Source organism: Aedes albopictus, chromosome 3 (genome assembly GCF_035046485.1).
Source record: "Aedes albopictus strain Foshan chromosome 3, AalbF5, whole genome shotgun sequence".
NCBI classification, from domain to species: domain Eukaryota; kingdom Metazoa; phylum Arthropoda; class Insecta; order Diptera; family Culicidae; genus Aedes; species Aedes albopictus.
Window position 1 is genome coordinate 46,314,703 of NC_085138.1, and position 16,450 is coordinate 46,331,152.

Below are 16,450 nucleotides of genomic sequence, written 5' to 3' on the forward strand. Positions count from 1 at the left end.
GGTTAGCGACGGTTAGAAACGGATAAATGCGGATATTCCGGTTAGAAAAGGATATGTCATTCCCCTTGGTTCCGATAGGCGCTTTGCTTGACGACGGTAACTTGTAGTATTCGGCTTCACTGTCGATAAACATGGTTGGTTCGTTGCTGACAAGGAAATTCTTCTGGCTCGTCGAAAGATAGTCCCTCTTGCACGTTGATTCTTCTGGAGCAACGGTTGTCACTTTTTCGGTGGAAAGCTTCGGGACGTCTGGCACTTCCTCGATTTGCCATAACTGGTGCATCATCCACTCGAACTCGCCGACGGATGCGTGGTTGGCTTGTTGCACGGAAACGTTGGCTACTTGTGGCTCGACGATGACTCCGGACACGATCCACCCAAAGTGGGTTTCTCGCAAGAGCGGAAGGTTGTCTGCTAGATACAGCTTACTCGGCTTGATGATGTCGAAAAATAGCTCAGCGCCGATCAGCAAGTCCACATTGTCGGGCATGTGGAATGTGGGGTCGGCCAAGACGACACCGTCGGGTATGTCCCAGTGGTCGATGTTTATCTTCGACGAAGGAATTGTGCCGGTCACCTTCGGGGTTACTAGGCACTCGAGGTCTGCTCGGAAGCTGGATACTCGGGACTTAATCTTTAGGCTTACCTTATCGCGGGCGAGAGTGCGCAAAGCATTGATCCCGGTGATCGGAACGTTTGCTTGTCTCTTCGGCAGACCCAGGCGGTTGGTCAACTCTTCAGTCACGAAATTCACCTGGGAGCCGCTGTCCAACAAGACACGGCATGGATGCGGCTGGTTTTTCTTATCAAGCACCTGTACGACTGCGGTGAGCAGCAGTACTGTTTTCGGTGACTGGGCGAAGTTCGACGAACAGATGGTGGATACTGGTTGATCAATGGCGGTAGGATTCTCATGCACCGCCGTAGGTAGAGACGGAACAGCTGGAACCGGTGGTGGTCTCAATACCGCGGTTTCCGCGGGGAGGGAAATGTTGGACCGCGTATCCTGGGTGATTGCCCCATCATCGTGGAGCAGCGTATGGTGCCGGCGTTGGCATTTGTGGCATGTCTTGTCGGATGGACACTCTCGAGAGCGGTGCCCCTTACGCAGGCAGTTGAAGCAGAGTCCTGCAGCTCGGATCTTCTCGTTTCTCTGGGGAGGCGTTAAGTTGCTCAACGCCGTGCACTGTATGTTTCGGTGAGCGCCACCGCAAATCTCACACTCCTGCGAGACAGTTGTGGAAACCGCATGGCTCTTCTGTGGTGGATTCTTCAAAAGCAACTGGGGTTGCTTCGGCTTCGCTGCAGGGTTCGCTGGGGGGAAGGCTTCCTCGCAGTTCTCCAGGATCTGGCTCCTCGACTTAAGGAAATCGATAGTCTGCTTGTATTTGGGAAGATCTCCTTTCTTCTGGGTTCCTTCCCAGGCCTTTCGGGTGGACTTGTCAAGCGCCGAGACGATCAGGTAGACGACCATGTGCTCCGAAATTCCTGTCATGTCTTGTTTAAGATAGCGGAGGCTTTCGACGTGCCGAGTCGCTTCATTGAGAAGCTCCCGTAGCTCCTTATGAGACTCCGATGCCATCTTTCTCAGATAGAGTAACCCACGGATGTGAGTTTCCACAATCACGCGTCGATTTTCGTAGCGGTCCGTCAGAATGTCCCAAGCGTGGTCGTAGTCGCCCTCACTTAGGACCTTGGTGTCCAGCACACCAGCCGCCTCGCCGATCAGCGCCTTGTCGAGGTGATAGAGCTTGATCGCGTCACTATCCCCCGAGTTGGCCATCAAATCTTGGAAAATGGCCTTGAATTTGGGCCAAGCGGCATAGGTGCCGTCGAATGTCGGGATTGGCGCTTTTAGCGGCTGCTGCTGAATGACGACTTGAGGTGCAGCTGCACCGTGTGGAGGATTCGGGGCTTTACTCACCGGTTCTGCATCCAAAATTAGTGCTTCGACGATATTGGAAATATCGTAATGCAGATCCTCAAAATCCGCGTATTCGTTCTCCTGGTCCTCCATTGCTTCGTCCGGTACGAGCCCTACGATCTTGGTGTGGAGTTGGCTGTACTCCGAGTAGATCGCAGAAATGCTCTTGGAAAGCACATTCAGCTGCGGCAATCCAATCGCGTTGGTTTGAATCAACGTCCTTTTGATCCGTAGCAGCTTGCTTTTCACTTGGGAGCGCTGCCGGACGGCCCTGTCATACTCCTTCCGTGTGGCTTCATCCATTATTGCCTCCCACTCGGCGAAACCGTGAAACGATCCGGAACTCGAGACGGACGTCGTAGTTGAGGACTGGTTTTCTTGTTGTTCTTCACTGTCACTGGTTGTCTTTTGTTGCGACCGTGTCACAGGTGGCATTTATTTGCACTTTTTGTACTTTTACGAATATCGCGCGCGAACACTTGTCTTTCGCGATTCGAAAACTTCACGTATCTAAACTAATTTTTCGTTTCCCGGTCGAACCGCGACAGACGTTTTGCTCGGGCACTCGCAACAGCAGTAGTAGTTTGTTTTGGTTTGGTTCAGTTTCACTTTCGGTCCTACTTTTTCTTCGTACACCTACACGTTTCAAGCGGGCACAGTGGTGTGCTCTTCTTCACTTTTCACCACGCCGACGGTTGGTAGTCGGTGGTTCGATCTTCACACACACCTATTTCTTCCACTCACATTCGTCCGACGACTGGCGGTCGGCTTTCGGATAGTCACACACACAAGCTATTGCCACGCCAACGGTTGGCGGTCGGCAACTGGAGGAATTTCCTTCCTTCTACACCACTCGGGCGGTGGTTAAACACTTTTCTGGTTTCGCCGCGCGGTCGACGGCAAAATCCAGACACGGGAAATGCACTTCCAATCCGGTTCGGGATGGACCATATGTTCCAGCCCAGCAGGGTGGGTCGAACTGCAGCGGACTGTATCACTTTAGTTTTGGGGGAAACACTCGCGAGCGGAGCAAGGACTGGCAAGGGCCAATCCTCTGGGAATCGGAGGTCGAAAAATGGCGGACACAACCTGATTTGGCAAGGGCCAACAGGGGTTTTTTTTTTTTTTTTTTTTTTCTTTTTTTTTTTTTTTTTTTTTTTTTTTTTACAAATCTTAGCACTACATTTATTTCTCTTCTTTTCTCTCTATTTGAATTCTTCCTTTGCACTTTTGCTGCTGCTACTGCGATCGGATGCGCGCGTGATCGGTTCGACGCTTCGGTAGAGACTGATTGTCGCCGCCGCTGATGCGGTGGCTTGAGGTGTAGTGGTGATAAAACGGTACTCCGCCGTCGTTAGTGCGCTGGCTCGAGTTTGGGTTTTACTTTAGCAAAATGTATTGGTGGTAGTGTTTCAACTTTCGACGGTAGTCGGAACAGAATCAGTTGAAGTAAAGAGGCGTTAAAGCTGATCTTCACAACTCAATATATTCCTTATTTCGATATGTCTTCCAATGTTTAATCTACTAGGTTTCTTCTGTTTGTATATCTATATTTTATTTATTTGCCGATATCAACATCTCCCTCCTATCAATGCTTTTCTGTTCTGTTCTGGTCGAAATTCACTTTCGATATGTCAATATGCTTAGGCTTTGAGAAAAGGTCATTGCTTTCCATTGCTATGACTCTCAGGTACGTCTTTCTAGAAAGCAGTAAATTTTCAAAACTCAAATAGCTGAACATGCTCATTGTTGGATAAGTGTTTGGATATATTGTCGAGTTAACGAGCACTGTGACAAAAGAAGAAAGAAAAATTTGTTCTGGCCTGAGAGAACAGCTAAGCGTTTTTATATGTACAGTTTTCACTAGCCAAGAGACTCAACAGTTCTCCTCAATAAAAATGAATGGTTTTCTCATTTTCTGTCCGGTGATTTTTCCGTTCGATCTATCCAGTGATGGACGTAAAAGAAGAGAACAATGTGCACGTAATGCTGCTCAAACAAACGATGTACTGTAATCTCACAGAAGATGTGAGATTTTCCTCATCTGCTATACTACGTGCATCGTTTGGGATTTCGACTTCGCTTCAAGTGTTGTGTATAAACAATCTACTTGGCGTTTTGCGTAAGCTAAAACAGACTGTAAACAGGCATCCAGTAGGCTCAAATATTTATATTCATTGTTCGAATTAGGTAAACATGGATGGATCAACGAATTTGTGACTAGCAACAAGCTGAGAAAGACGTTTTAGGCAACGATTTCAAACAGATCAATGCAATCGATGAAAATTCATAGGAAACTTTTCACATTCAACTGGCTGTTGATTGAAGCTGCACCGAATAATCAGATGAAACATGACATTTCGTTAAGGACAAACGTCTTGAAATCCCGCTTTAACAGTGCATCAGAACTTCAGACGCACAAATCGCAAGAAGCAAGCTTCAAACAACAGTGCATTTTATTATTATGTTCTTGCTCACTTGTAATTAGCTGGTGCGCTGATTTTGTTCACGAAGGTATTTGTGCGCTCGAAATCGTGAGTAGGTCCCAAAGTTGGCCATTGTGGCGGCCATTTTGGGATTCTAACAAGTCTGTCCTTAATTCACTCCGAGAAAAATCCCGATAATTGAGTGATCGATCAAACAGTCCGACAAGAATCACATATTACAGCAATCTGATTATGTAGAGATAATCCACTTTCCAGCAAAATCTCAAAGATTCTATTTTACTAGAAATCTGATGGCATTTTGTATGGCGAAATACATCTAAGCTCGAATTTATCGAGTTTTTTTTTCGAGAAAATATTCAGTAGGCGTTATATTGATAACTATTGTGCATATACTCCCAAAATTTTTTTTGCGGAAAAAAGCGTTTCACTTTGAGAAATTCGACTTAGATGCTATTCGCCATGAATTATTTTTTAAATGCTTTTTTTTAGAGATTTTTTGCTCATACAAGATTGGTCAATGCGATGAGTAGGGAATCAAGGTTTGCATGTAGTTCTTTTTTTCAGAATTCCTCCAAGATTTCTTTTGAGATTCCTCCAAGGATTCCTTCATGTATACGTCCTGAGAGTTTTTAATAGATCTACCAGGACTGGTTTTTAGGATTCTTCCAAAAGATCACTGATTCGTTTCCTCCAGGTGTTTCATGTGATTCATACAGATCCAGTGATCTCTCCTAAATCCTTCAGGGATTGCTGCATGGGTTATTTCCGGAATTTCTTCAAAGATTATTCCCAAACATTCTGCTGGAAATTCTTTTCAGGATTCCTGCAAAGGTTAATGCTGTAGTTCCATCAGAAATTGACCCAATTTTATCATTCTCTGAGACAGAGCCGGATTTAAGGGGGGGAGGGGCAGGGGGGCCAGGGCCCCGGGCCCCCACATTTCAGGGGCCGCCACAAAATTTCACTTCACATAAAAAATGAGATGCAAGAAAAAAAAAAACACTAGTGTAAGACACTTCTCTTTTGGTTAGATTTTTGTCATTAGAACTTCAAGCAACTGTGATATGTTGTGATTCGTTTCAGCAAGACTGCAATTAATTGTCCAGCTATTTGTGAAATTATAAATTGTTTCCTTAAAAAATTTTACATTTATTTTTATTTGTGCAATTGCTCAAGATAAATTACCAGAAATCATGTAGAAAATCTTCGACTGAATTCTAGATAAACACATAATCTCCATCGTAAATAAGGGGTGGCCAGGGGGCCTGCCCCCCTCCAGAATCACGAGATTCAGGCAATAAGAATATTTGGAGCAGTTCTGGAGTATAACAATCTATACCGACATGGCCATGGCCCTCCCCAGACTTATGACCAAGATACGCTTATGCAAAACTCTGTAAAAAAGTTCCTGTTGGATAAGTTTGTTTTTTCTTGGTTTTCGAAAACATTTTTATGAATTCACCACAGAGTTTTTAGAGGGTTTGAAAGATTTTTTTTCGAAATTTAGAAGTATTTTTGGAATACTAGAATTTGATTTTACTCAAATCGGAGAACACCAAAACTGTTGCAACATTTTCTGGAGGTTATAAGGCAGATTGTTTTGAATAATTTTAGTCCAAATTTCATGAGTTGAGAGATTTGCTTACTGAAATTAGGATGGATCGTTGGCGAACTTCTGATAACATCAATAGATTCCTTGAGAAAATTATAGAAGAAATTTGTGGAGAAATTGACTAATCATTTGTCCAGGTTTTCGGCAAAAGATTTTCAAGTTCAATAGTATTTTATATCCGTAACTACATCATGAATTTATCATTGATTCCCGGTCAAATTTCTTCAAATTTTTTAATGATCCTTCTGATTTCAAAGTTAGGTTGAAAATTCTTTTGGGAGATCGTCAGGACTCCAGCAGTAACATTAGAACAAATTTTAGTTAAGTTTTCATACTTTATTGTTATCGATCAGCAACTTGATCAGAGATTGCAGCAGGAATTCCCGAATAATTCTCTTTGAATTTCACAAAAGCGACACTACCGAATGCGCTACAAATTATACTAGATTTCTCAAAAATTTCAGCTATAAATTCATCTTGCAGTTTCTATGTGAACTCTACCATGATTTTTTACTTAATCTGGGATCTAATGCTGTGAGCACACTGGCAAAAAGTATGTTTTAATTTATATAAATTTTTTTCATCAATCGTAAAACAAAAGAAATGAAATCTGTTATGAATAAATTTAGTGAATATCAACGTCTTTTGCTTTTTATTCAAATTGTTTCACAACTACAGTAATACATTCATTGATACATTTTTATCAGAATTGTTGATGTTTTTCTTAGATTTTTTCCCATGTTATATAGGCAAAAACATATCCTCTATATAGAGGGGCCCCCATAACACTGTGGCCCCGGGCCCCCACATTTGTAAATCCGGCCCTGCTCTGAGATTTCACAAGTGTTAGTGTAGATCACCTGTCCATACTAGCAGAATTCGTTTTCTGGTTCACCTTGTTCATCCAGACATTACGAGTATTGTGTCGTTTCTGTATGGGTGAAAATCGCAGCTAATCAATCGCGTTCTCCATTAGGTGCGATCAACCGTACAGTAAACCAAAAAATCAAACAAACACGCATAACTGGAGATAGGAAAAGCTTTGCGACAAACAACTGTAACATTTCATTTCATTTTTAGCACTTTAGAGCATAAAAAAGAAATGAAAATATCACTTTGTTTAGCTTTTGTAGACGCCATGATTCTTCGGCTTAGTGCTGCATAGTCTATACACATGATCAATTATGGCATCAATCATGGCACTAGGGCATTTCGAATTGACTTTTCGATAACTGAACATTTGATGCAACGGTCAAAGTCGCTATTTTGAACTTGTATATTTGTTTTCAACTAATAATTTTTTTCACTATATACCCAAATCTTGGCTCATTAGTAAAGTGACGTCAAAAACATCGATAAAGTGACGTCAACAGCATTGCTTGCGTATGAACCAGAATGAACGAACAGGAAGAAAGATTTTGTACAGTGACCCACACCGATGAATCACCTTAATTTCGTACACTATTTATGAATCACCATGCTGATCAAATGAGTGATCCATAAACTGTGGTCATTTGTGCTGATTCATAAATTGTGGGGTCACTGTATGCGTAGTTGTATCCACTAATAGGTGAATTTTTGTACCACCTACATTACATATCATCGCATCGAATATTGTTAACGTTATTAAGCAAGTTCTTGAATAGTTACGTTAGTTTATTGTCGGGCCGCCACCAAACCGGACTTCGCACAATCAAGTTGCGACGCGACCCAACTCGCGACGTTTTTTAATCACGTGAAAAGTAGTGCGCATCCTTCCCGTTGTTGTCAGCAACACAGCGCACTAGATGCGGAACAGTTGCGACACTTGTGGACCAAGAAAATTGCAATTTTTGTTAGAATGTCGGTCTTGATTCCAACCGGATAGACAATACTTCCACGTGGGTGGTAAAACATACATTGTCTAGAATGCGTATTAGGGTAAACATATCAATTCTAGTGCTACACACTTAAATTCAGAAATTGATCTCGGTAAATGGTTTGCCGAGAATCCAACAGCTGATATCTCGGTAAAATATTTACTGATTCTCGGTATTTTTTTTACCGAGATTTCGGTAAACCATTACCGAGTATCGGTATACTTTGCCGAAATCTCGGTAAAAAGTTGGATTACCGAGATATCGGCAAAGTCTTAACGACATCTCGGTAAAACTTTTACCGAGATTCAGTGAAAATATTTACCAGATTCTCGGCAATCCGTTTGCTGAGGTCGGCAATTTAATTTAAGTGTGTATTAATTCAAGAGTTATGGTCAAAATTGTCAAAGCGCATATTAGGCCAAGGTTTGATACGTGTACCCTATTACTTTAAACTTTAGAAAGTCCTCCAGAAATTGATTCAAGAACTCCTTGAATAGTCTTGCAAGGATATTTTCCAAAAAAAATATACACGCGAAGAAAAACCGTTTTGATAAATGTGAACAAACAAACGTAAATATGAGAACATGAGAACAAGCAAATATACACCGTGAACTGGAACTAGTTCCAGCTGTCAATATGGGCGTTCTAAAGAACGTGAAATCTAGTTCACGGTGTACATTTCTTATTGCTGTTATCGTTGCTATGCATAGTTCCCGTTGCCGTGACTGGAAGTGCACGTATATCGGAACTGAGTTTTTTGCGTGTGGATTCTTTTAGTCAATACTTCAAAAATTCTTTCCCAAAAATCTTGCATATATTGTTTCAGAAAATCATTTACGAATTTCTTCAATTTTTTTCCATGAATATTCCTCCAGAAATTTTTCAAAGCATCCATCTAGAAAACCTTCCATGAACTTTTTCAAAAATACTCCATGGATTTTTTTATTAGACAATGATTCACGAATACATTGAGAATCAGAAACGCAGAACTCTTTCAAATTTTTTTCAGAAGATTTCTAAAAAAAACTCCAAATAATGCTTTAGAAATTCTACAAGAGATTATTAAGGAAATTCCCAAGATTTCTTCACATTTCTTGAGATATTCCCTCAAGACATTTCTCCCTCAAGAAAATCCTCCAATGATTCCTTCACAATTTTTAATACAGATTTTTTTTTCTGAGATTCTTATAAGGATTCTTATGGATGGAAAGGCTGAAAGACATTCTTGCAGAGATTCCTGCAGAAATTTGCACAGAGATTTCATCAGAAATTGCGTCGGGCATTCCTCTATGTATTTTCTCAGGAATTCCTCCTGGATTTCCTGAAAGCGCTCCTCAGCAATTCATTAAAAAAATGTTTAGGATTTTTATTAAGAGATTTACCCAGGTTTTTTTTCAAAAAAAATCCTAGAAGTTTTGTTAGGTATTCCACCATGTGTTTCTTCAGGTTTTCACTCTGGAATTTCTTCAAAAAATCCAGCTCTGGATTCTTAAAATATTTCTGTTTCTTCAGTAATTCTTTCACAAATTGGCTATCATTTTCTTCAGATATTTAAAAAAATCTTCTTCAGCGATACTTTTGGAAATATTTTAACCTTTTGAAGCCGATTTTTTTCGCCGCTGTCGACGCAACCTCGCTGGTGTCTAACACGTTTGTTATGCTCGGTTTCATCGCCGGGATCATATATGACCCCTCCGGCTCCAAAGGGTTAAGAGACTTCTTCAATATTCCTAGAATCACTCTAGAAATTTCAGAAGGAATTTCCTAAAAAGTTGTTCCATGGAATCTTTCAGAAGTTTTTCCAGCAGTTTATTCAGGAATTGCTCAAGCGATTCCTTCAGAGATTCCTCCAAGAATTCATCCATGGGAATGTACCATAAATTCGTGCAGTGAACCATACTCCGCTCATCGTGGTAATCGACAAAGCGAGTGATATTTATAAAAAAAATGAAGTCAGAAAGGGAAGTATGAGATTAAAGTAAATATATAAAACTATATATTTGATGAGGTATGCTTTGACGCTATTATGAGTGCTCCGCAAAACAATTTATTGATATGGAGTGCTCCGCGTGTCAAAAAGATGAAAACCCCTGCATTGTAAGTCATCATAATACAAACTGCAAGTTTTAAACTGATAGGATATTGAAAATTTTACCATTAAAAATGTACATAAAATCGAGGGTCCACTAAATTGAGGTATATGCTTTATTATCAACACTTTAGCCTGTTGTTCAATCAAAGATTGATAATCTAACAAATAAATCATACATTCGTTTTTGTAGCTTACTATTCAACCATTATTGAACGTATTCACTATTGCTGATGTAATACAAATCAGAAGCATTTGTTCGACTTATACAAACCACAATAATCAGCTAACGAAAAGTGTGGAATATAAATTTTTAAGGTGTAGAAAAAAAAGTTCTTATTCAGCTTACACCAAAGCTAATATGGAATGGACAAATCGAACAAACAAAAATTTTTGACGTTTGTTAAGTTTATAATTAAATCGCTGTTCCAGGGCTGGTAGCAAAGACTGATGGTTGAAATAGTTATTTTAGTGACCAAATTCACGAAAATAGTGAACAAATAGTGACTTACACATGGCAAAAAAGTGACTAAATAGTGACTTTTGGGAAACAAAAATATAATTAGCAGCCTAAAATTGTGAGCCGAACTTGATTCAGAAAATCTTGGGCTACCGCATAATAAACATTTTTAGGAAAAGCTTCTCTATCAAAAATTATAAAAAATGCATGTGTATACAATGGTTAACAAGCAGATATTGTGCAGAACTAGATAAATAGTAAGTCAATGAACGACAAGGGTTGTTGACACCTACAGCTTCTCTTTAGTCGGACGGAGAAATTCAATGCGGAAACATAGGTGCATAGGTATTTTTTTTAGTGAAAGCTGATATTATCTTCAAGAATTTGAGATGAGGCTAACTGTACAAATTTCTAAATAGATTTATATGAAAATTATTGCAGATATTTCTTTGGATCTTATAGAGAAATTCAGGTCAAATTAGGCCCTTGAGCCTTATTTAAAAGAGCTGCGGGATTTACTGCTGGCAAAAATCATGGAATGGTGTTTGCTAAAATTTCTAGAGAAAATTGTACAAAATTACAAAAAAGCGAAATTAGAAGAAATATATATATTTTCCTGGTAGGGAATAACGATGTTTCAGATACGAAATTGCTTTTAAAAATTCCGGGAGAATTTATTTGATGATGTTTTTTTAAGAAAATCAAGAGAGCATAGATAGACAAAAAGACAATATGTGGGCAAATTTATGTAAGAATCTCTCACATTTCTTTGAAAATATTTGCTATATAAACTATAAGAAGGGAAAATTTAGGCAGAATTTGTTATAGAATTCCTGTAGTAAAGCCTGCGCACTTTAGAATCGGTACACTTTCAACCGGCTACCGCTCAAAAACGGTGTCACTTGGAAAAAAGTGTTGTTAGAAGCAATTGAAGCTTATCTATTGTAGTTTGTAGGGAAAATATAAAATTTGCTGTTTTTATATTTTTAGATGAACTATTGATCTGAATTCGTAAATAGTGCCAGTTTTTTCTGCACACATTGAGCAAAAACCAATCATTGTCAGATTCAAGATTTGTGTAGGAATATATAATTACCAAACCCACCAATTACGCAGTATAGAATTGTTGTTGGTATTATGATTGTTGATTAAGGGAGGTAAAATATTCCATGAGTGTTTTAAAATTTCCAATATAGCTATGGTAAGCATTTGAAGGGTTTTATGGAAAATCAAAGGCTTGCATAGATATTTAAGGTCAAAAAAGTTGTTTTCGCATAAACTTTAGTTCGGCAAATACGCATACGGGAAGGATACTATTGGTATACAAGAAACCAATGATTTGATGCAGAACAATATAAATAATCGTGGCTCGAAAGCTGTATGGACTATTTCTGACGAAATTCATTGGATGCGTTTTGATGGCGTGAAATATCTAACGATTTTTTTTAATAAAACTGAATCTACTCAGAAGTTTTTTATTTGTGATCATAGAATCACATCTATAGTTCCACAATCTATATGGTTTTCAGTGTTTTTTCCATGAAAACTATCTTATTTTAAGCTTATTATGAGGAGTTAGCCTTATGATTGTTAATTTCCGACTACTGTGAGGGAAAACTGCTAATAATTCCAAAAATAATCCTGGCTTCGATTTGAATTGAGTTGGGCCACTTGCATTGGGGAATTGTAGATCCAAAAAACGATCGCAGGAACTATTTTTTCATAAAAAATTAGTTTGAGTAAAATTATGTTTTGGATATAGCGTGAATGGACAATAAGGCTATAAGTTTGTTATGATCTTGTGAACCAGATTTGTCAAGAGTTTAATGTCGTAACTTGTTTTGAGCATATCTTTGATGAGTATAATTTCGTTTCTTGTGGAAATATCAGCCCGTAAGCTGTGAAATTTGAAAATATTGACGATCATTGGTTTGTGCAGAATAAAATGGCATTTATTTCACAATCAGGTCAAAATTTTATCTTGAAGAAATAAAAACTGATTTTTTCATATTTTTCCTACAAAAAACAATAAATAAGCTTCATTTGCTTCTTACATTTTTTTCTAGGTTAAACCGTTTTTGATCTGCAGCCGGTAGAAAGCGTACCGATTCTAAAGTGCGCAGGCTTTATTTGTTAACGTATACATTTAAACATTTCCGAGGAATTACAAAAAACGATCATTGACGAAAATTACATTTTAATTTTAAATTTCTCTCACATTTAAAGTTTTTGAAAAAATAGTTCGAGGTGCAATTTCTCATTTATTTTTGAGCGGATTCTCCGTGGAAGTTATTGCATTTACAGAGTAGCTAGTGACTGGAGTATCTGGAAATCTGGGAAGCTGGGGAATAATAAGTGTTGATAGCTATCGTTTCCAATAAGCTTCAAAAATATCAGCAAAAAGTTAAAAACAAAATAGTCAAAACAGTATTTGACGGTGTTCCCGAAAAAAACTGTTGTCAAAAGTAGTGGACAATTTTTTAAAATCGAATGGAAAATATCATTTCGAAGATTTCTCTTCCAAACATTCGCCAAAGAATTTTATCAGGAAATTTTTCTAGGCGTGGAACTAGAATATCACCTACAGAAATTTAGACAAAAGCTTAGCTAGAGATAAAATTTCATAAGTAATATTCAGTGATTTTCGCCAAAATTCTGCATGAATTTATGCAGAAATTGTCATGGAGGTCATACAGGAGCATATTTCGAAGTCCGCATCGACAATTATTGTAACGTTAATTCCGTCGAGAACTTCTTCAAGAGTTCTGGCAAATATTTTCTGCTTTTTATTTCCGAGAATTATTCAGATTTTTCACCAATATTTGTTCCGGTAATAGTTCAAAAACATTCATCACATTACTGTAGAATGACCAGAAACTTCAATGGGAAAGAATGCTTTTTAGTTTGTCGTATGAATCTTGTGCAAAAAGACAACCCTTTCACTGAATAGATGAATCAGTTTCGGACTGGAGATTTTTCTGTTAAAGACACCTAACTTGACTTAACAATACTACAATACTCAAAATCAGTCAGTCTATTTGGACAATTGATACATTTGCTAACACAGCTACTAAACATGTTATTGTCTCCAGTCACACAATGCTTCATTTGCACTTTTATCACTCCAAATCTTATTTTTCTCGCTGAATAGATTATCATTTGCCACAAAACATTAAAAATAGTTAAAAATAGTGACTTTTTAACAGAAAAAGTGACTTTAGTTGAAACATCTTGAAAATAGTGACTTTTTAGTGACTGATCCGAAAATAGTGACCAAGTCACTAAATAGTGACTCGCTACCAGGCCTGCTGTTCACATAAGTGTCAAATATTGCAATATGGCTTATTTACGATGTAAATAGCATTGTTTCAGCATGTTATTCCACATACATTTTTGTTCAGCTAAGATTGTCATAAACAAGCAATAATTCAACATACATGCTTATTTATGACTCCGAATCGTTACATTATACAGTACATACATGCAAGATCATAATCAAGCTTATGAGACTTTCGCAATATATCCTTTATTTTAAAAACACTGTCTGTAGCATACAGCCTGCAACACACATCAGTAAATAAAAAAAACGAAAGAACTATCAACAAATCTGGTAGACAATAAATTACCATGGTTGGACACCAATTATTCATTTATCGTAATAATAGCTATGTGCATCGGTCATACAGCCGTCGGCTAATTCGATGAAGCCTTTGCGTGTGCCCTGATTGCTATCATGTGTCATCCATGCCTTTTAAATTGACCTTTTTTTACGTCGAACCGGCGCTTCTGATTAGGTCGTACGATACGACCCGTAATGACATACTGGGACTGAAGAGTTGTTACACGTTGTTATTACATAGGAGCAAAGCAAGTACGTGTGTGTGTATGTTTGTTGCTAGGATATTCAAGATAATCAATATCATGGCAAGTGTGATGGTCATCAATAAACTGATTCTTTTCATACACTGCTTACTGGTGGATTATTATTCCTCGGTCCAACATTATTTTACGAATGGAGTAGATTTAGTGGATATCATAGCCAGCTAAACAATTTAATAAACATTGAATCAGTGATAAAAAATCGCGATTTCAAAATCAAAACGTTTTTCTTTCAATGAGTTGTGACACTATGATATTATCTAAATCTTCATTCTCGCGTCATCTTCAATGTCAATCATGCACGACATTTGGATAGCTGTAGAAACCAAACCCAACAACCACGATAGATACTCAAGAGACGCACATCTGGTATGAGAAAAAAAATCGATGACAAGTTTTTTGCTCATTGTCAAACACACCTTCTTTCGTTCGCAAAATCAGATTTCGGCTATCGTGATGGTTGTTGACCTCACTGATACCGTTTTCAATCATGAACCTCGCCGTTTGATCGTAACTTCGATGCACTCACTAAACGGAAGAATCAACCTGAAGCACTTTCCCGTCTGCACTTGTCCTATTTCACCAATCGAACCGAACACTCTTTTTTCGGGTTATTTTTTTGGGGATACAAATTGCTTATAAATACAACACCATCAATGGAGGAACACGGGAGCGAGATTCGCGAATCGGATACATCCTAACCGGACCGAACGTACTCACCAACTAAACCGCGCAGTTAGTTTCGTTCTCGTTCTCGGGGCTCTCGCGCTGTTTTTCTGGCTCCGCACCTGATGAGGGGCGGTTGTTGTGTAGCGTTTTGATCGTTGAGGTCAGGGGGATGATTATCATAAAGAGGGGCACGTTGCATGGATGTATCTCGCTCTCTGTACGATATATACCTACACATAATGCATATCGTGCGGTTTAGCACAGTCAGCATAAACCCGCTATCACATGCTTTTACGCGCTCTCTTCGCTTACGTTCGCTCTTCGCCCATGCTAACAAACGTTCACACATGTTACTGGTGTTCGAACATTTTCCAATGGATTCAATGTGTAGGGGTAGGCGGGGCATTATGGACACCCGGGGCAGAATGGACACCCTCAATATTTTGAAATATGCGAACTTTTTTGAACTTTAAATGAATGGAGAATATAGTCCATTTGTCTAAAACGTAGTTTCAGGAAAGAAACATTCGAAATTAAAATTATACTTGATTTTACACGAAAAAGTTGCGTCCTCCGTTTTTTGTGCATGGAAATTATAATTTTCACACCTTCTAAAATAAGATTTAGTGATTAATTTATTGCAGGTCGATTAAAACCTGATACTTCTAGAACACATGCAAGTAATTTTGCTGTATCTACATGTTTAACATGTTTATATTTTCTTCTTTATTATATCAAAAATCATGTTTGGAAATATCTTCTGCTGCCGGGGCAAAATGGACACTCACTTTTTTGAAAGAAGCGGCAAGGGAAAAATATAACCTAAATCACAAACCAACCAAATTCTTCGATTTCAGTTTATTTTCGGTTAAATGTTCACTATAGTAGACATAGGGTGAAACAAATTGGTCAAAAAACGACAGCAGTGGAAAATAGTTGTTCTAGGCACAGCTGTACATGCCGACAAAAACGAAGCTTTATCCAAAACAGCCTGAATTTAAATTAACTGAACAAAAATGAACTACTTCGGCGTATTATTCATCCATAATAGTTGTTTTGTAATGAAATGGCTTTATAGGTGTAAATAATGTATGAAATTCGTAAGTCTCATGGTGTCCATTCTGCCCCATGGGGGTGTCCATTCTGCCCCGTATGCTTGAAGACGGTCATGAAAAACTAACATTTTTCATAACATTTTTTGAAGTGGATAAATCATTTTTCTTCGTGAGCATTCTTATGCAATAGATGCTAAATAGACTTTAAAAGGATACATGTATCAAAAAACTAAACTTTTTTGACATCTTGCCAGGTAAAGTTGGCAAAAACCTTAGGGTGTCCATATTGCCCCGCCTATCCCTACTCGATAAAAATTGAACAGAGAAAATTGCCTGTTGCCATTTTCCTTCAGTAATACATTGTTAGGTGCAAGTGCTGTTAAGTGTCACATGGCACTGGAGATGTTCTAGGTCATCCAAGAACTTCCGCTAGCAAGATCTACAAGCGTAATTAAT

The 16,450-nt window shown here is 38.6% G+C and overlaps 1 protein-coding gene across 1 annotated transcript in view; it reads right to left on the reverse strand.

Annotated features, from left to right (window-relative positions):
* LOC109410453 (uncharacterized) overlaps positions 1–15,062 on the reverse strand; it is a 39,923-nt gene extending 24,861 nt beyond the window's left edge. Inside the window, exon 1 of the mRNA XM_062842604.1 lies at positions 14,690–15,062. The gene's annotated coding sequence lies outside the window, so the exon portion shown is untranslated. The remainder of the gene's footprint in view (positions 1–14,689) is intronic.
* Positions 15,063–16,450: the final 1,388 nt, after the last annotated feature.